Source organism: Balaenoptera ricei, chromosome 7, assembly GCF_028023285.1.
Source record: "Balaenoptera ricei isolate mBalRic1 chromosome 7, mBalRic1.hap2, whole genome shotgun sequence".
Classification (NCBI taxonomy): domain Eukaryota; kingdom Metazoa; phylum Chordata; class Mammalia; order Artiodactyla; family Balaenopteridae; genus Balaenoptera; species Balaenoptera ricei.
Genome location: NC_082645.1, coordinates 48,590,717 through 48,611,069, shown reverse-complemented (window position 1 = coordinate 48,611,069; position 20,353 = coordinate 48,590,717). Strand labels below are relative to the sequence as shown.

General features: G+C 43.2%; 1 protein-coding gene across 6 annotated transcripts in view; it reads right to left on the bottom strand.

Moving 5' to 3' along the window:
- The window catches only part of TANC1 (tetratricopeptide repeat, ankyrin repeat and coiled-coil containing 1), a 242,525-nt gene that overhangs the window by 183,892 nt on the left and 38,280 nt on the right, over positions 1–20,353 (bottom strand). For 5 of the 6 annotated variants that reach the window (XM_059927927.1, XM_059927922.1, XM_059927925.1 and 2 more), the window contains exon 2: positions 3,049–3,151. The exons of the other annotated variant lie outside the window; for it this stretch is intronic. The gene's annotated coding sequence lies outside the window, so the exon portion shown is untranslated. The remainder of the gene's footprint in view (positions 1–3,048; positions 3,152–20,353) is intronic. 6 annotated transcript variants of the gene reach the window in all.

The following is a 20,353-nucleotide window of genomic DNA, read 5'->3' as shown; positions in this document are numbered from 1 at the left end:
CTCAGAGAAAGACTTGGGGGTCATTAACATGTGGGTGGTGGCTAAAGCCACAGGAATATTGAAGCTCCCCAAAGAGGCTGAGCAGACTAAAAGCAAACCACCAAGGATGCAAGCCCAGGGAACATGAACATTTAACAGCAGGAAGAGCAGGACCTAGGAAGAAACGAAAGGAGAAAAGTAGGAAAAATGCAAAGGAACCCAAAGGAGAAAGTTTCAAATGAGGAGTGATCAATATATCAAGTGCTACAGAAAAGTCATGTCACGAGTCCTATTAGAGGCCATTTGTGACCTTAGGAGCAGTTTCTATAAAGTTGAGGTGTTGGAAACCAGATAGCAGATCATCTGTAAGGTCTCTCCTTAAACGGTAAGATCCTTTGATTTCAAAATAGACACTCACCGTTCTCCAAACCCATCAAATTATTAAAACCTCAAACAACAACAGATTGCAAAGTTTTTTTTCCCCAGAGAAAGGGAAATTTGCAAAAGAGACATAGTTAAAAACCACAAAAGCCATTTAACATGATCTTTGCTATTAAGCTCCTATTTCCTTGAAGCTGGTCCCCAGGGAAAGAGAAAAGAAAAATTAGCTTAAATTCTCTACCACCCAAAAACTGGAGGAGGAAAAAATGTCTAACTTACTAGATAAATTTCCTGTCCAATAACTCTCTTAGGGCAATGCATATAAATTGCTATTTCAACATTATTTTGAGAAATGTGTTACCACGAGTCGGAAAGGCTTTGGTTTCAATATGCAAATCCCTGCATACAGTGGTAAAAATTCCATTTAAGCAGATTCCCACCTGGATTTCTAAATAAGCCTAAGCTCTCGTTAAATTTAGTAAATTGTTCTTCAATGTCATTTTCCTCATTCCTCGTATACTTACAGCCGTAGAAAGTGTTGTCCTATGCAATTTTAAATAAAAGTTATCAAATGGTTCTACGATGCAAATTATGGCACTACAAGGGACTGTTCAGCTTGGCAGTATAAACTGGTTAAACTAGTTAGCAGAGTTCAAAAATAATGCCCCCAAACATCTGCTCAGGCTCAGAAAGAGGTTTTTGTTTTTTTAAGTCTACTCCACATACAAATATCTTTCAAGAAGTTACACACCATCACCTCTTGAGGAGCTTCTTAAAACACACACACACACAGATAGCAGGGAAGCCCTCCCCATCCCCCAAATTCTAGTTCAGCAGACCTAGGGTGAGTCCTGGTGCCCTAATCTTTAAAACCCCACAGGAGATTATGATGTGTACTCCCCTGCCATGCTCCTGTTGAGAAGCTTTTACCTTCTGGCAGGATTCCCACAAAGTTGAGGTGGGGGGCAATTGGCCACTGTGTTCTTCATGGACGAGCAAGGCATGGCAGGAGGGGTGAGCGCAGAATATGAAATCCTGCGAGCAAGCCATGCTGGACAGATGGCAGAGTGCACCTGCGCGTCACATGGATGTCTCAAGAATACTCAGAGGTTTGGAAGCAGCTTTAACCTTGACCCCATCTCCTAGGGAGGAGCATTTCCAGCACCCACAGAAAAGAGATCCAGGGCAGAGCCTTCAATGTCCCTAGTCAACCATTCCGTCCTGGACCTCCTGGGGATTCCTGCGCCACAGCCTCGACTGTAAGCACCTGAGCATGGATAACAACAGTCCTCCAAGCTGTGCGCACTTAGGATGGGATTAGAGACTCCGTTCTCAGCCAATTCTCTCTCTCCTTAAAGGAAAGAGGGAATATTTGAGTCCTACTACATGCTCCACACTGCAGATAGGGAATACAAACAAAAAAGGAGAAACAGAACAAAAATCTTAACCATCAGGAGCCTCCAGCCTCACCAAACCCCTTGTAGTAGGTATTTCTGTTTCACAATTTACATGTAAGACTGCAGTACAGGAAAACCATAGTACAGGAGAAGTTTAGCAACTTGCTTAAAGTTCCTAAGGCCCAGGAGGGGAAGGACACACTCGGAAGAGGTTAACAAGACAGTATGTAGAGGGACTTCCCTGGTGGTGCAGGGGTTAAGAATCTGCCTGCCAATTCAGGGGACACGGGTTCGAGCCCTGGTCCGGGAAGATCCCACATGCCGCAGAGCAACTAAGCCCGCGTGCCACAACTACTGAGCCTGCGCTCTAGAGCCAATGAGCCACAACTACTGGGCCCGCGTGCCACAACTACCAAAGCCCGCGTGCCTAGAGCATATGCTCCGCAACGAGAAGCCTCCACAATGAGAAGCCCGCTCACTGCAACGAAGAGTAGCCCCTGCTCGCCGCAACTAGAGAAAGCCTGTGTGCAGCAACGAAGACCCAATGCAGCCATAAATAAATAAATAAATTTATTTAAAAAAAAAAAAAAAAAAAGGCAGTATGTAGAGCAGATGGGAGATGGAACCCAAGCCATTGTAACTGGTGTGGCCCTAAAAAACCAACCTGGGAAGAGCAGCTGGGTAAGGCAGGTGAAAACATTCCCTTATTTGTCTCGGTAACTAAAGGGAGGTTTGTAATTAAACTTGAAAAGCTTTTCATGGGGATTGGAGAACAGGAAAATGACATGATAAAGAAGAGACATCACAATATATTCATCTATTGAATCGTTACGCTGTACACCTGAAACTAATAGTGTTACACGCCAACTACATCTCGATTTAAAAAATAGCAAAAAAATTGACAGCCAGTCTGACATTATTAAAAGTCTGAAAATGTTTATCAGTTCTACTTCTTTGTTTGCAAACTGTAAGATATTAAGCCAGTCACACAACATATATTAAATGTTTTTAGTGGAAAAGCACTGTGCTAGGCACCATAGAGACCAAAAAACCCTGAAACGGGCACCAAAAAAAGTCAGCAAAGTTTTAAAAGAATGAATCAATGCATCCCTATTATTAATAATGAGTGCTTTAACATCGTAATTAAGTCACGAATTTTTAAAAAATTATTCTTAAATTTCTTTGAATAAAATCCCAGTTCACTTTCAAAGACCTCAAAATTGTTCAGAAAGTAACATATCTTGGGAAACTTGGTCTGTCAGAGCACGAATTCTCCCTGGGTCTCACTCACCTCGCTTCACCCCAGACTCTACTTGCTGGCAACAGAGAGATGCTGTCTTACTCGGGGGGCACCCAGAAAGTTCCTCTGTGACCACAGAAAGCTGGGAAGAGAACTGCAAAAAAGAAAACCGGTCAGCATACTCGTCCTCCGACCCAAGAAGCACAGAGCTTATAAAACCAGCTACAACCAGGACTCCAGACAAAGCAGTGATGGAGAGGAAAGAGCCGCCAGCATCTACATACTCTTAACAGGGGAAAAAACAGGGTGATGGGCTGGCAAATGCAAGAAAACTCATTCCTTCTCCCAATACCCTCTGTCCAAGTGACCAGGGACATTGACTGAAAGCCCCTTGTCTTGAGCAAGGTACTGCAGTGTACCTTCTCTATCTGGGGTTTTCTCTTTAAGTGACGCTAATGGGTTTGCAGCCCAACGCACAAATGTTTCAAAGGTTTGAGATATGGATCCAAGAACCTCTCCAAAACACTCAGGGCGCTCAAGTTCTCCAGAACATTTTCTCCCCATATTTCCTACCTCACTCTTCACAGGTCCCAGCTCTCTACGCGACTCATCATTTCCGAACACACCGTCCAGTCTCACACCTCTGCTCTCCCCAGTCCCTCATCCTGAAACCCCTCCCCCACTCTGGGGATGAGTCAGCCTCCAGGCACAGCTCAAGTATCACCTGCCTGCCCACCCCACCCCCATGGAACCTCGCCAGTCCTTCCTCTGCACTCAAAGCACCTTGAGGGTACCTGCGTTCATAGCATTTGCTTCCTGCTGCCTTGACCTCCCCTCCTCCCCGTTTCTCAAGGACTGGTCTTCCCTGCCGTCCCCTACATCACCCTCCTGCTGTAATCACAAGTAGAGGCAGATGTCAATGCACGTTTGTTCACTGAAGGATTCCAACAAGAGGTTCTCCATGACTGACTCGGAGTCCATTTCCTTGGGAAATATTCTTTTTTACTGCTACTCTGTTTCTGGAAGATGTTCTTTTTCAAGGGTGCTATCCATGCTCAAACACACCGACAACCGGGCTCTGGCTCAAGTCAATCCCCTTGCAGCAACGCTGCCGGGCTTCACTGCCAAAGAGGACGGATTGTGTGTAGTCACGTTGGGGCCAACAAAACCACCTTGGCAGGGCACCGGGAGTGTAATAGGTTTGTGCATGCAAAGTAAGGGTGGAGGCCTTTTCTCCCTTTTAAGTCTGTTTGATGAGCTCTACAAGACATGCCCCCCTTACCCACTGCGACTTCAAAGATAAGAACGGAGCACGGGAGATTTTCTCTGGGAGGAAACCAGGGACCGAGGCAGGGCACAGGTCCAGTCTCTCCCCCCCCCCCCGCCCCCCCCCACTTCAGGACAGCTGAGGTCTCATTCAAGGAGAACGCAGAGGAGAAACCTACACGGTCCAGGTGGTTACCCTCTGTCAAATCTCACCTCATGTTCGGCAACAGCCCGTAAACTCTGCCAAGGCTTCTGAGCGCTCCAGGTCTTTCCTTCCCGGGGTTGCTGACCTCACTGGTAGTATTTAAGCATTCACTGCAGGACAGCACCACCTGGTGCACAGCAGCTCAAATATCTGAGGCATCCTCCTATTATTCACTCATAAAAGGGATCACCTGCCTCTTCACCAAGACTCTGGCAGCCAGGGAAGGAATCCATCTTGCAGCTGCCACAAGGACTTCAGCCAACCTCTTTCTACAAAACACACCTCAGCAGAAAAGGCAGTTGCCTCTACTGTCCCAACCACAGCCAACAGACAAATATAAAAGAACAGCCATCACAGCCCACGACATGCCCACTGTCATGCAGACCCTCTGCCCAGAGCACCCACGGACCTGCGTGCACTCTTATGACTACATCTCTAACACGTGATGCACACACGTGCTTTCTCTCTGGCCCCTTCTCCACCTACAGCAACCCATTTGTTACTACCTCTGTAAGGGCGGGGGGGGGGGCAGTCCTTTCTGAGTTTAAGATGACAAAGACAGCTCTATAAATTACAGAGTCACAGAAGTCCCAAGGGGAGGTGACTTCCTGCAAGAAGGACTGTCCCTAGAGTCTGTTTTTGTGGTGATGAGATCACAGAGTCTAGATTCTGTATTCAGTCCTACATGGGTTTTAAGGGCCATATTCAGTAATTACAGAAAGGAAAAAGGGAGGTCAACGAGACCAGAGGAACTCTGAGTGGTGTTTGAGAAGTTACTTATAACTACAGTTAGATCACTCATCCACCAGACTCAGAAGAGAAACTAGGCCTCGAGTTTTCAATTGTCCTTTAAAATCAATGTTAGATGAGAAAAAAAACGGAACTTTTTACTTTTTTACATTTTCTCATTTCACCACTCCTCCACCCAAAGGGTTCCATTCATTTTCAATGCACAGTCCAAAATTTGGGCCCAAGACAGTTTTGAAAAACAAGCATTATGCCACAAAATATTCTCGTGTAAACTGCAAAAGAAGACAACATACACTTACTGGAGGAATTTTTATGGAACCTAAAACACAGAAGTTCAGAGACCAGGTGAATGACGACCTTCAATTGCCAATCACTACCTTTTCATTTTCATGGATCTAATTTCCAATTAGCTCCTAAAAATAAAACCTTAACAGGCTTTTGAGGAGAATTATTAGGGTTTACCTCCTGGTCATCACTCTGTTTCAAAGATGAACAGAGAGACTTTAAAGCTGTTTACTCTTAAGTGTCCTTCCAGAAACCTAGCATTGGGCATCCTCGGACCACAAAGACTAGGGTTTGTGTTTATCGTCCAAAGTGCGTGTCCAGCGATTTCGAGTGACAGTCCAAGTCCTCCAGTGGTACAGGGTCTTGCTGCACTGAATGCTACTCCATAGAAGGGTGAGGCCCAGAGAGGGTGACCAGCGTGGGGAAGCCCACAACTTTCACTGGGTCACACCCCGCTCTGAGAGCTCATGCAACACAGTGGGAAACAATACCACAGAAATCCCTAAGCCAGTAAAAGAAAGCTCTTGTTTTTGTTTTGTTTCATTCTGAATGCTGGTGCTTAATGGAAAGCAAGCTTAAATAAAGGCAAAAAATAGGAAGGAGGAGAACTCTGGGGACTCGGCATCCACCTGGGACTCGAGCAGCAAGAGGCATTATATAAAAATACTTATTTCCATTTCAAATCTTGTGGCTTCCATTCTCCTTAATACAGGTGTAGTGCTAGTACCATTAAACCTATCAAGTACACTGAGGTGGTTTCGATCCCCACCACCCACCAGAATCTCCTGGGGAGCTTTAAAAATTCTGATGCCCAGAAGAATTAAAACAGAATCTCTGGGGATCCAAATGTTACTTTTTAAAGCTGACCAGCTGATTCTAATGCATAACCAGGACTTGGAACCACTGCCCCTGACCTATCCTCAGGGTGTTTTCTTCTGTCGTGGCAGGTGGGGAGCAGGAAATATTTATGCCTAAAAAAAGGGAGAGGGAGGAGAAACACAAATGGACGGGGAGAGGGCTGGAGGAAGCTGGAGTGAACAACACCTTGCAGGGGATGATCACTGGAGTGGGTGCAAGGTAGGGCCTGGGGGTGCACACTCCCCAGAGAGAGGACGGGGTGGGGACAGACCGGGTCATTCCCTAAGTAAGCCCTGGATAGGCACTGTCATGGAGTTGGTGAGAGGTAGCAATTCACAGCTCACCGGTAAAGACCATCCCTATGTCAAGGGTTTGCTATGTGAGAAGTGATTATAATATGATGGTTTTCAGATGTGAAGACCTGGATTTACCACTATGATTTCTCCTGGTTCTTCCAGTAACAGTACTAACAGGTTTGTTTTTTTTTTTAACTGATAACCCATATTTTCTTGCTCACTAAATCTGACAAAGCACACCCTCATTACAGGGTAACTGCCTGGAGTTACAATGCCCAAAGAACAAAGCTTTCCTAGGCTCATATGAGAGCTGAATCGAAACTTGATCTCAATTAGCATCAAGATGTTCTCTCACATGTGACAGTGCGTGGATAAGAGATGCTGGGTACCTGGGGGAAGGGTGAGGACTGCAGGGACACCGTCTCCAGCTGAGGAGAGCTAATTCTATTCTCACTTCCTTGTTCCTTAGTTCGTAGGGCTACCTGCTCTCTACCTGTCCTGTAACAGAGGGACAAAAATCAGGCTGTCCAGCTGGGATGCCTCCTTCCCAATTTCAGTCTCTCATGGAGGAATTAATCAGTTTTACATTATCCATCCATTACCAGTGTTGCCCAAAGCATATCCTGCAGGCCATCTGTACCAGAAGGACCTGGGCCATTCCTGGACACCCCAGGCTGCATACGGAGGGACTCATAATATCTGGAGTACAGCCCAAGAGTCTGCATTTTAATCAACCACACAGACACAACAGTCTGTGAACCCATCATAAACCCTCAACAATTCCTCCTTTGAAATAGGTTTATCAGAGGTGCTGCTAAATCTCTCCATAACCTCTGCCACTTCCTAACTGGGCTTTCATTAACTCACCCTCCTCCGTGGTCTCCCAGGGTATCTGGTCTCTCCAAGGTACACTGCATGGTCATTTACTCAATACCACTGCTGGTTCAAAGCTCCCAACTCAAGTCACGCTTCTCTGAACGCACACCTGATGCAAAACTTCTCTACCAATTTCAGTTGACGGTTTCAGGTCTGCTCGTTCTCTCTCCCAACTAAACCTCAAGCTTCTTGAAGGCAGGGCCCACATCATCCCCCTGTATCTTCCACAGAGCCCAGTACATCTTAGGTTTCAAGAGCAGTGGTTGACTAACAGACCAAGCTCTTGCTTCGGCCCTGGATTTTCCTTCATTCACTTTCTTCTCATTCTCCCTGAGAAAACTTTCATTCTCTCCTTTCCATAACAAAACTGATTCAGGCAAAGGTGGGAGAAAAGATTTACATACTAGTGGGGAAAGAGTGGGGGGAGTGAAAGTCATAAGCCAGCAACCTCAACTCTCCAGCAAACACCTAGAAACCAAGAAGATCTATTTAGTCTCTGAAGTTGCCAAAATCAGTAACTAAATTCACACACAATTCAGAAGAGAACTTCCCAGCTTCTTCCCATTTTTATCCAACACCTCCTTCCCAGGCCCTCCCTGAGAGCTAGTTTACTCCTCTTCTAGATACAACTCTAACAGGAGGGAAATATATGTTTTTCCCGGTCACCATAAATTAAGAAGGTGGAGGGCGATTGCTAGATCAAGGCACAATGAAAATCCTGAGAAATTATGACTGACAGGAGACTATGTATAAAATCCCAAACAGCAGATTACAGGCAGTTATAGTTTAAATAGCCTTTCAATCCCCAAAACTGTCCAAGAACACCTAAACAAAGCATTTCAAAATAGCACCATTAGTGGCTCTGAGAGATCACCCCAGGCACTAAGAGAAGGTTATTTTCTTTTCAGTGCATCTCCAGTAACTACATTCAGGAGAGAAGATGCCCACATAGGCAACCTCAGTCCTAAGAACCAAGTGTTCTCACAAATAGGAATGGGCACTGGGAATTCCCTGGTGGTCCAGTGGTTAGGACTCAGCGCTTTCACTGCCGTGGCCAGGGCTTGATCCCTGGTCGGGGAGCTAAGATCCCACAAGCCGCGCGATGAGGCCAAAAAACAAAACAAAACAAAACAAAACAAAGGAATGGGCACTGTATCCAACTGCAATGCACTGTCCCTATGTGGTCTCCAGTACCAGAGACCATCAGGACAGACTTTCAAAGGCACACACACCCCTTGGTGTTGCCATTCTGATTGGGAACCTTCCTTCTGGCTACTCTTACACTTGCCATATGCTCACCACTTCCCATCTACCTTTTCTTGGGGTACTTGTGGGTGAAGCTGCTCACCAGATCATAAACTTCCTTGAGCAGAGGGATTGCACCTTTGCATGGACACCACGCCCCCCATCTCTGCATCTCACAGCTGATACCTACTGACACTGTCTGCAAGCCCTACAGCCAGATGATCTTAAGGAAGGAGCTATCTAAATGAGCTGTTTTAAAACAGCCCAGGCATTTCTATAGTCTTTAAAGGTATTGGTTTTCCTGCTTTCTGACAGAGTTTTTAAAAATACAGGTTTAAATGTTAGAATTCTGTGATCAATGGGGCAAGCCTCGATTTACTTTGCAATCTAATCTGTACAGGACAGAGAGAGCCCAGGCATAAATTCTGCACCAAACTGCATGTGTCTATCTGAACTGCAAAGGTTAGGGTGAGTTTATCCTTGATCTAAAGGAAACCTAACCTCAAATGGCTTCAATCATTCACCTACTCAGAACTGATTATCGGGTAACTTCGTATTTATGTCTTGATACGTAATAGCATTCAAGTACCGACTTGCTTTAGGTTTAGTAAAGAGAGTAATGAATTTAACTGGTAGTTCTATAATCATAAGGTTATGATTTATACTTGGTTCAACGAATTTTTTTTATCTAAACCGAGTTAAAAACTCAATCTATGTCCAGATTCACAAAAGTAACTCTCAGTTTTGTTTCAAGCTCACCGTTGAATACGCTACTTACACTCTAAGACCCGTCCGTTTACGAACAAGCTACAACGACTCACCCAGGACCGAAAGCTTATCTCATCAGGTCTGGGCTGTCCAGGTCTTCTAGGCCTGGCCTGCTGTTTCCAGCTTCCACAGCCCATCCTTCCTTCCCCACAGCTGAAGCCTCTTGACCCTTGCCCGCACCCTCCCCTCCCTGGCCTGAGCCAGCGGGAATTTCTAGAATAAGAGATTTAAACAGCTCAAGCCAAGTTGTTCTTGCTGCTTAACGAGCCCTGACCTTGTTGTGTCTAATAACTGGGCTTCTCTCTCCTGCAATCCACAGGCCTAAGTGACCCTCTCGCTCAGTTCTGATAACTGAGCCCGGGCCCCTCGCTGGATAACCTGTAAGTCCTTGGGCTCTGAGGCGCTGCCTGGCTCTTGAAAATCCTCCAGGGGACCGGAGGTGCACCCTGAACCCACTGGGCTGCAGCTGGTCAGGGGACACAGGTGCTCTGTCAGGCTACTCTGCCGCCCTGCGCCGCTCCCTGCCAGGCCACCAGCACTGCAGACTCCCGTTCTTTCCTCCCGGCGCACAGGACTTCCAGCTGCAGGTGCCAGCGCTGCTGTCCCCACCTCCGGGTGGAGGGTTCCTGGCCCAAAGTGGGCCTCACAAGGAAATGACTCATATCACAAAAAGCCGAGGGTCCTCTGGCCAGAACACAAATAAGTCACAGGATCTGAATCTTAACCTATCAGAAATTAAAACCTCAGCAATGAGACAACAACAAAGCAAAAGCAAATAGGATATATCTGTTCGCTGAGAATTCAGCACCCCCATGCTGCCTGTGGGTACTCAAGCCACGGCACCCTTGTTCACTAGTTCTAAGATGAAACCCGAGGAAAATCAGAGAAATGGCGGCAGCTGTGTCTTCCCTGGGTGGAGGGGAATCAGAGGACTTCTTATAAACCACTTCAAAGCTAACATCTATGGCTACTGAATATGAAATACGGAATATGAAAAATAACTAGATAATTCTCTGCAAGAAATCAAGTCATCTTCTAAAACGCTATTAACAAAGCTAAATTTATATGGACATTTTTATCCACAGCCTTAAAAAAAAAAAATCAGACATTAAAAACTCTAGATGGCTAAACTGTCTTCCATTTCAAAATAACATAAAAACAGCAACCTTCATTTTCTGGTCAAAGCTTATTTTTGCAACACCTATCATTTTCTACAGAATTCTAGCATTTTCTGCTTCCTACCACTATTTTGTAGAAAGACTTTTCCCCCTTGGCATTATATCTTTGCTTTTTGATCTTGTTAACAATCCTGAAAATTCCAACCTTGCAATTTTTTCAGTCCTGGGAAGGAATAACACAGTCATTTAAAAACCAAAAGCAGTATCAATGTTTCCTCAATGACACAGCTGCTGTGAGTGACCAGTGAATAAAAGTTTGGGTTTTTTTGTTGTTGGGTTTTTGTTTTGTTTTGTTTCGTTTCTGGCAGGGGCTGAGGGGGTAGGTGTGGATAATGACTTCTCTCCAAAATAATTCTCAAAGTTATCGAACACATGGTCAAAAACAGTAAGGCATTAGTAAATCAAGAAGTACTATGATAAAGTACTATAATAAAGCACAGTGAAAATACATGAACAAAAGAGGTTGCTCAAGGACTCCAGACAGGAGAGGACCCACGCTGTGTGCCAGGCATTACAAGGTGCACAAATTCTGTATTACAAACCCTAAAAAAAAAAAAAAAAAAAAAAAAAAAAATGAGGCATATGATCCAGCAATCCAACTTCTGGGTATTTATCCAAAAGAACTGAAATCAGCATCTTGAAGAGCTCTCTGCACTCCCACGTTCCCTGCGGCTTTATTCACAATAGCTAAGACTGGAAGCACCCTAAATGTCCATCAACAGATGAATGGACAAAGAAAATGTGGCACATCTGTACAATGGAATATTATTTAGCCTCAAAAAAAGAAAATCCTGTCATATGCTACAACATGGATGCAACTTGGGGACATTATGCTTGCTCGATGAAATAAGCCAATCTCAGGAGTACAAATACTGCAAAGATTCCAGTTCATATGAGGGGATCTAAAGCAGTCAGACTCATAGAAGCAGAAGGTAGAATGGTGGTTGCTAGAGGCTGGAGTGGGGAGTGGGGGGGAAATGGGGTGTTGCTATTCCATGAATATAAAGTTTCAGTGATGTAAGATGAAAAAGTTATACCGATCTGCTATACAACACTGTGCTTATAGTTAACAATACTGGATCATACACTGCAAACTTAAGTTTTAAGTTTTTTTTTTTTATTAAACCACAACTTTTTGCAAGTGAGGAAACAGGCTCAGGAATTCAGATTATGCTGGCTTCAAAGCTCCCATCCCTTCTACTGCTTCATATGGCCTACTTGCAAGAGAAGCATAAACAACATAGATTAGCATATAATTATGGGCTAAACTGCAGGGTAACAGGAAAGGAGAGGGGACAGGGAACCAAAGAAGGCTGAAGTAGTTGGGGAAAGCCTCAAAGTAGAGGGCAACTTAGGCCGACCCCTGAAGGTCAAGCTGAGCCCATGGAGACTGCAACAAGCCTGGCATCTGGATGCAAACACTGGGCTGGTCCAAGCTAAGAAGGCATGCTAGGATATCGCTTTCAAAGGCTGCAAAGGTAGCATTATGTAGAACAAACTCCATGCTTCCAGCTCGTGAACTAAACACAGAGGGCTAAAAATCAAAGCAAAACCAAAGGAACTGGTCAGAGTACCCTAAGCCATTTATAATCTAGCCTTCCAAATTTGAGTGTTTTTTGCATCCTGGAAAAGGCCTTGCTATTGACAAATAAGTACAATATAAAAAGTTATAAGGCACAGCCCTCTATCAGGGTCAGTCTGAGTTAAAATGATCAGACTTCAATGATCAAAGTACAAACACCTCAAAAGGCTGTCTGAGCAACCAAATAATGTATATCCAGGGCTTTCAAATCATCTCGGTTCCCCGACCAGGGATTGAGCCAAGGTCAGGGCAGTGAAAGCGCCAAATCCTAACCACTAGACCACCAGGGAACTCCCTCCAACCTATTTTTAAGTAGCAGAACATTTTTCTTGTACAATTTTGAAATGATGAAAAAGATATTGATCTCTCTAGGAAAAATTTTCGGCTGTCTTTAGTTTTCTTAATTTTTTTTAAGATTTTTTTGATGTGGACCTTTTTTTTTTTTTTTTTTTAAGTCTTTATTGAGTTTGTTACAATATTGTTTCTGTTTTATGTTTTGGTTTTTTGGCCGTGAGGCATGTGGGATCTTAGCTCCCCGACCAGGGACCGAACCTGCATCCCCTCCATTGGAAGGCGAAGTCTTAACCTCTGGACTGCCAGGGAAGTCCCTAATTTTTTAAATAGGAGTTTCCAAGTCCCCTCTCCAGCCCTTAACTTGACTTATGGCCTATATCTCACACTCTAGCCCTTAATTATATGCCACTCTGTGTTGTTTATCCTTTTCTAATACGTGGACAATATGGTAAAGTAGAAAAGATAGGAAATCTGAAGTCACAGTAATCTGGATTCTTGTGCTAGCTTGCCAGTATTTTTCATATTTTTTTTAACTTTAGAGCAATCTTCTTCAGGTGTGTGTGGGGGGACATTAAATTTGAAAAAAATTCATCTTAAGTTCAGCAAGTCCTTCAGTTTTAATTTCAGTTATATTCTGTTCAATTTAAATAAAACTATTTTATTTTAATGTCTGAAGTAAATTTCTGAATGGTAAAATTACTTTTCTGTACTTTTAAAGAAATTTGTACCAGAATATAGATTGCTTCTGTCAATGGGAAAACAACTTTTAAAAAGAAAAGCCTTAATTAGTTTCAATTGAATGAGAGAAGGGCCCAAACCCTGCCCTCTGACTGAAAACATGGATTCAAAAACCACTGGCAACTACCAAAGTGTGGGCAAAGGGTCAAATATTAGATGAATATGATGATTACTGCATCATTCATTTGTAAATAACCTGTTTTAAGTTAACCATTCGCCTTACATTGTCAATTATGGTATTATCTGTAAGATGATCAGCTCTTTTAGTTTGGGGTCCTGGGCTAATGAGGTAAGGACTTGAGTCTCTTTTCTTAGCTTCATGTAACTCCAGGCTACAGGCATTTCACAAAGGCACAATAGATGATGTAAAACCACACCTGTACTAGCAAACAACTTCAAATCCCCTGGTAATGATCCATAGTTCAGAAGCTGTTTATATGAGTGGTAACAAATTATTACACTTTAACTTAATAAGCCCTGTGTTTCCCACAGTTGGTAGAGAGATAAAAGTAGAAGCACTATGGTGTCTAGAAAAAAGACTATTGGACTGTATTTCGGGCAGGGGGGCGACACTGGCTACACCACACAACAGATATGTATATCCGAGAGGGTTATGTCTGTACCACTCAACAGATGTGTATGTCCAAAGGCTTCTGGCTATACCATACAACAGATGGATGACCTTGAACCAGTCTCTTAAATTTGCTCGCCCTGACCAGCTTCGTATGCAAAGTCAGCAAATTGAATTAGATGTGTTCAAGCCCTTCCGATACTAAAATTCAATCTAAGTCCACAAACTCTTGATTAATTAACTCCGAATTTAACAAAATAAGGCATGTAAAATCCTTAACACAGTGGCAAGCACGCCGTACCCATGTCTCAAATGCTGGCGGCTGTGAATAAAATAAGGCGGTTCAGGTTTGTATGTGTTGTACACAGCATATATTTGAGTATCTTTGGTGGGATTTTCTAAAGGAAAAAAAAACACACACTTTAAAGTCCTATTTTAATCAGCATTGTTAAATCAAAGGAGCCCCCAATGAAACAATAAATTATGAAGCTCTACATGAGAGGATATGAGCCTCTCAAAATCAACTGGCTTTGTTTTGTTTTGAATTAGACTTTCGGTGAACTCTTGGCAGCACGCAGGAGGAAATCATGAGCGTGGTCAAGACTCACTGGCTCAGCACACATTAACTCAAAACTGCTGTATCAACGTTGCAGCTGGGGAAGCAAAGATCAGCGAGACCCTGCCTCTGGGTCCAAACAATGGCAAGTGATGAGTGTCCTAGGGGTACAAACTGTTGAAGGGTCTGGATAAGTACAAGGCTTCCAGAAAAAAAGGTCTCACACTAGTGTGCCACAGATATTCTGTCTGGCCCACACGCTTTGTTGGAGTTTCTACTTGAGTTAGGTTGCAAAACACTCAGAAATCCAGAGGTCATCCCTAAATAATGGTCTAGCTTCTCTTGGAAGTTTGGGAGTGCCAGCAGTATTGAGCCCGCATTCCTACTCTGCGACACCCCACGGGAGCAGTGCAGCCCCTCGACCTCCACTACTCCCTTAATTAACCCCACCACTGGGGCTGAGGCTCAGCCCTCCCCCTCAGCTCACTCCCTCGCTGGCTCAGGATCCCATTTTCCTTTGCTCCCTCCACCTGCGTATAATCAAGGAGAGCTCAAGAGCTCTGGAGCAGAGATGACCGAGCTGGCACCTCCACTCTGCCACATACCAGCCACGTCATTATCTTAGGCAAGTAATTCATCTCTTAGCTTCCCATCTGCAAACCTGGGTATTAACAGTATTTACCTCATAAGGCTGGTGTGAGGGGAAATGTGTTGTTACCTGCAAAGCGCCTCATACACAGCAACTGCTCTATAAATATTAGATGTTACTACTCTCTGGCCCCTGAAGGCATGTCAGTTTCAAACTTCTGTCCTAGAGCTTTAATAGTCCAAGGTTACCTAGTAAATTATTTTATGATCAAAAAGAAAATGGCATATGGTGAAAGCTGTTCAGATACAGCTTAAGCATTATGAGACCCACTGCTCACAAAGGACAAATATTATGATTTCACGCACATGAGATACTTAGAAGAGGCAAAGGCACAGAGACAGAAAGTAGAATAGAGGTTGGAGGGGCAGGAGGGAGTGGAGGATGGGCAGTTAGTATCTTATGGGTATAGAGTTTCTCTTGGGGAAGATGAAAAAGTACTGGGGACAGATGGGTGATGACTGCAACAGTTGGAATGTACTTAATGTCACTGAACTATACACTTAAAAATGGTTAAAATGGGGCTTCCCTGGTGGCGCAGTGGTTGAGAGTCTGCCTGCCAATGCAGGGGATGCGGGTTCAAGCCCTGGTCTGGGAAGATCCCACATGCCGTGGAGCAACTGGGCCCGTGAGCCACAACTACTGAGCCTGCGCGTCTGGAGCTTGTGCTCCACAGCAAGAGAGGCCACAACAGTGAGAGGCCCGCGCACCGCGATGAAGAGGGGCCCCCGCCTGCCACAACTAGAGAAAGCCCTCGCACAGAAACGAAGACCCAACACAGCCAAAAATAAATAAGTAAATAAATAAATAAATTTAAGAACAGTTTTAAAAAAAAAATGGTTAAAATGTAACTTTTGTTATGTATACTTTAAAACAATTTTTAAACAATGAATGACAGAGCCGACATAATTTCACCTGCTGCTGTTTGCTAGAATCAAGTTGTTAATGATCCCAAAGACCCCCAATATGCTACAAGTTCATGTTCTCAAAAGCCAACTACTGCATTTCCCATAATGGTTTAGGAAGAACTGTATTAACTATTTTAACAGCTGTGCAGCACAACCGTGGGCTTTCTTCTCAATCTGGAGGCCTCATGGGGATGCATCTGTAGCAGATACAGTTATGAGGCCAGTGGGATAGCCTTTTAATACCTGTCTACAGCAGTCGGGCTGTTCTTCCTTCATTATAAAATGCTCCACACAGACACCTCATTCTCTCTTTTCTCTCAAAAAATATACAAAATGGGCAGCTTCCTGCCAAGTACTACGTAACTGGCTGCCTTTGAACTGTGGGATGCCGCGTAACAGTGACAAGACGTTTTAATCTCCATGCCTGTTCTACAGTAGCATTCAAAACGCTCACACACAAGAGTCTTGCCAGGCTGTAAATCAACAAGCACAAGAGAATGCCCCAAACTATTTCAATCAGGGTCTTATTTTTTAATTTCTATATGTGGCTGCTTTCTGTGGTATCGGTCCTTCATTTTTTAAAAAAAATACGTAAAATATAAGCAAATTTAAAACTCTGAAAACTGCATTTAACCTGAGAAACACACACACACATTATATCCAGTATATATTTGCAGTCTTCCAACTCAGAACCACTGCAAATATTTATTTCCTAACATTTACAGGGCCACCCCCCATGAGTTTACAATCTTGAGTCAGACAAACTGCACTTAGCTCCTTCTAAGAAGAAACTGCACTGTACTTTGAAATTTCTTAACTAAACTGATGCCTTTTTGGCAGCAATGTTGTTTGGCAGGAAAGATCCCTCTAAATACTACTGAATAATCAAAGTGATAGAATATATTTTATCTTTTAAATATTACATTTTGAGTACCAACCCAAACTTGGGATGGGAGAACTACCTGGTACCATGATTTCCACTGCTGCCTGAGAGTTAAGAGACCAACCCAGGTGACTATATGTCCTATATATAAACCCTCAAACACTGATGATCATTTTCCCCTGCTAAGACCAAAAAAAGTATTCCAGAAAGACAAAAAGGGAAAAGATCATAGGCAAAGTGCACATTTTATATCTCTTTAAAGCCAATGTGTGCATCAAATGACAAGTATTTTTATACTCCAGGGATCAAAGGCGGAGAAGATAAATGTTTTAAAAACTCACTAAAAAACAGCCTCAAACAAAACTGTCTCCATATAAGAAATGGCTTCAATTTACTAGCCAGCATAGCAGGAAACTGTGAGCAGAGGAGTTGGTATTTTTGTGAGTAGAAAACGTGGCCTTCTCTGTCCAAGCTGCATATATGCCAAATAACAAATCTGTATTAAACAGGGCTGGGAGAGTTGTTGAATTAGAAGACAAAAAGAGAGTATGACCCCAGATCTGCTGCTGTTATGCGCTGAGTTGTGTCCCCCCCGAAATTCTTGCTGAAGATTTAACTCCCAGTTAAGTGAATGTGACTGTATTTGAAGACAGGGTCTTTATACAGAAATAATCAAGTTAAAGGAGACCCTTGGGGGGCCCTAATCCAATATGACTAGTGTCCTTATAAAAAGGGGAAATTTGGAAACAGAGACAGACGATGTATAGAGAGAAGATGATGTGAAGACAGTTATAAGCCAAGGAGGGGAGCCTAATACACATCCTTCCTTCTCAGGTTTCAGAAGGAACCAACCCTGCCAACACCTTGATCTTTTTTTTTTTTTTTTTTTAAACATCTTTATTGGAGTATCATTGCTTTACAATGGTGTGTTAGTTTCTGCTGTATAACAAAGTGAATCAGCTATACATATACATATATCCCCATATCTCCTCCCTCTTGCGTCTCCCTCTCACCCTCCCTATACCACCCCTCTAGGTGGTCACATGCACCGAGCCAACACCTTGATCTTGGACTTCCAACCTCCAGAACTCTGAGACAATAAATTTCTGTTGTTTAAGCCACCTAGTTTGTGGGACTTTGTTACGGCAGCCTCAGCCGACTAATACAACTATTTACCAACACATACGGCCTCTGATTCAACACAACCCAGTCCTCAGGGACCTTTCCTATCAAGTGAACATAAGACAACACCCATGCAAATATCCTGCAAATCTACAAATGGCTATGTAGTAGTCAGCACTCTAAGGCACAGTGGGTTACAGAAGAAATCTAAAACTCTTTCTACCCTCTCCTAATTGGCATAGGAATGTACAGTGCGTTGCAAATTGACCACACCACTATAAATCAGGGCCAAGAATGTATTTTTTAAAAAGCAAATTCTATACTTATCAGCTCACCACCAAAAAAGCAGAGTCAGTTTTAAGACAGGATTTTTTCCCAGGACAAATGGCAAATACAGCATAAATACTCTCATATTCTGTGAAGTCTGGATACATAAAGATGTGTTATCCTCTGTGTCTCACCCCCTTGGGACACAATTTTACTGCAGGAATATGACGTCACTGCCCCGCTTTTGTCCACCAAACAGAACATAATATGCCTTCAATATGTCAGCCTGTTTTACCTCCCTAAATACATAATTGATTTTCAACATTTTATGCTCCAGTTACTGCCCCAAAGCAGATTGGGACAAGTTCACACTGCAAATGCTCCTTCTTTTCAAGTGCAAAAGGAGTGATCAGAACAGTTAACGAACTCTCTTCAATTTTCCTTGGAGGAGTCATTTGCTTGCCATTTCTCCAGTTTCTCTGTCACTCACATGTACATCCTCATGCATCAAAAAGGATCCAGAACTTACACAACTTGACTAAAAAACAGCCATATATTATACTATGAGAAACAACCAACAAGAAGAGAAGAAGGAATTGTCTTTATTTAGAACACTGAACGAGTAGCTAGTTACATTCCCAACAGAAACAGAATTAGGACCAATGTCAAAAAAAATTAAAAGCTTAAACTTCCCTTAAAAAAAAAAAAAAAAGTAGAGCTATATATTTAGGTCATTTTATTTTTAACCACAGCCTTCTAAATGACCTGAATATCCCAACATCCACTCTAAATGACAAGTTTTGTAATCCCTATGAATAATTTAGTTGGGCAAATTTGTTTTACTTGTTGAATAAAAATGTTACTTTAGAAAATGACAAGCCAGTTTTGCCCACAATAATTTTCAGTCTGAACATCTTCCATTCCTCTTAGGAAAAAATAGCATGGGAGGGGAGAGAGCAACTTTAACACTGGGTCTCTGGCACGGCAGGGACTTCAACAGCCATATGGAAAGGGGCAGTTTTTGTTTACCTGAAGTTTTCGAGCTATTCACCATCTCCAAAAAAAAAAAAAAAAAAAAAAAAAAAAGCCGATAAGTACCAAGGTATTTTAAAGTTCCAAAGGCACGTGTTTGAATTCAGCTTCTGAAAAGACATTACTATTAGCACAATCAGTTACAGTGACTTTCTTAGAACATCGAGTGAATAATATAAGCCAGAATGTTTTACTTTGACATCTACTAAAATGCAAACAGCAGCAGCATTGGCCTCAGCAACAATATGGTCTGGGGGTTTTTGTTTTGTTTTTAAATCCAATTTCACTTTCACAAAAGCCAGCATCTCAAGTAGAAAAAAACTTATCCAGAATGTTGTTGGCCTTGGGAAACAGAACGGCGTTCATTACTGGGGGGTGGGGCTCAGGGAAGGGGGGTGTGTGCCTGGTTCCTGGCTCCTTTTAGGTGGAGAGCAGGCGTCTTTCTAGCTTACCAACCTGGCCCTACACGCACCTCTTCCTAGAAGGCCTAGTGAAATATCTCATCCTTGAAGTCTGGGAACAGAAACTGGGGATGGGGACGCAACCCCTCCCATCTTCTTCTTCCTGGATGCCAAGCTACTCTCTGGAGGCACACATCTAAGTCTTCTTAAACATCCTGGCTCTATGGGGACAGGCCTCTGCGTGGGGAAACCCTGATGGTCCAGCACCACGTGAACAGCCAGACAAGCCTGACTACTGTGGGCTCAGGTTAGGAAGCCTACTGTTGACATATATTTAAGACACACTCTCCAATATTAGTTCCATCAGTTAAAAAAAAAAAAAAAAAAAAGGTACAATTTGAATTCCTGATGTTGTCTTTCTCCTGTCTCTATGAGAGCTCGTTCAGAACTCAGATTGACAGGAAAAAGTGGGGTGTCATTTAGCGCCCCTCCCTCAAATCCCAACAATACAAAGAATAAGTGTTCCTGTTTAAGGGATAGACTTTGAGATCTTACTCTCTTTAAAAATTTATTTTACTTCTAGTAAACTGTGAGACAAAAGAACAACTCTAAAACCCAAAACGCTGACT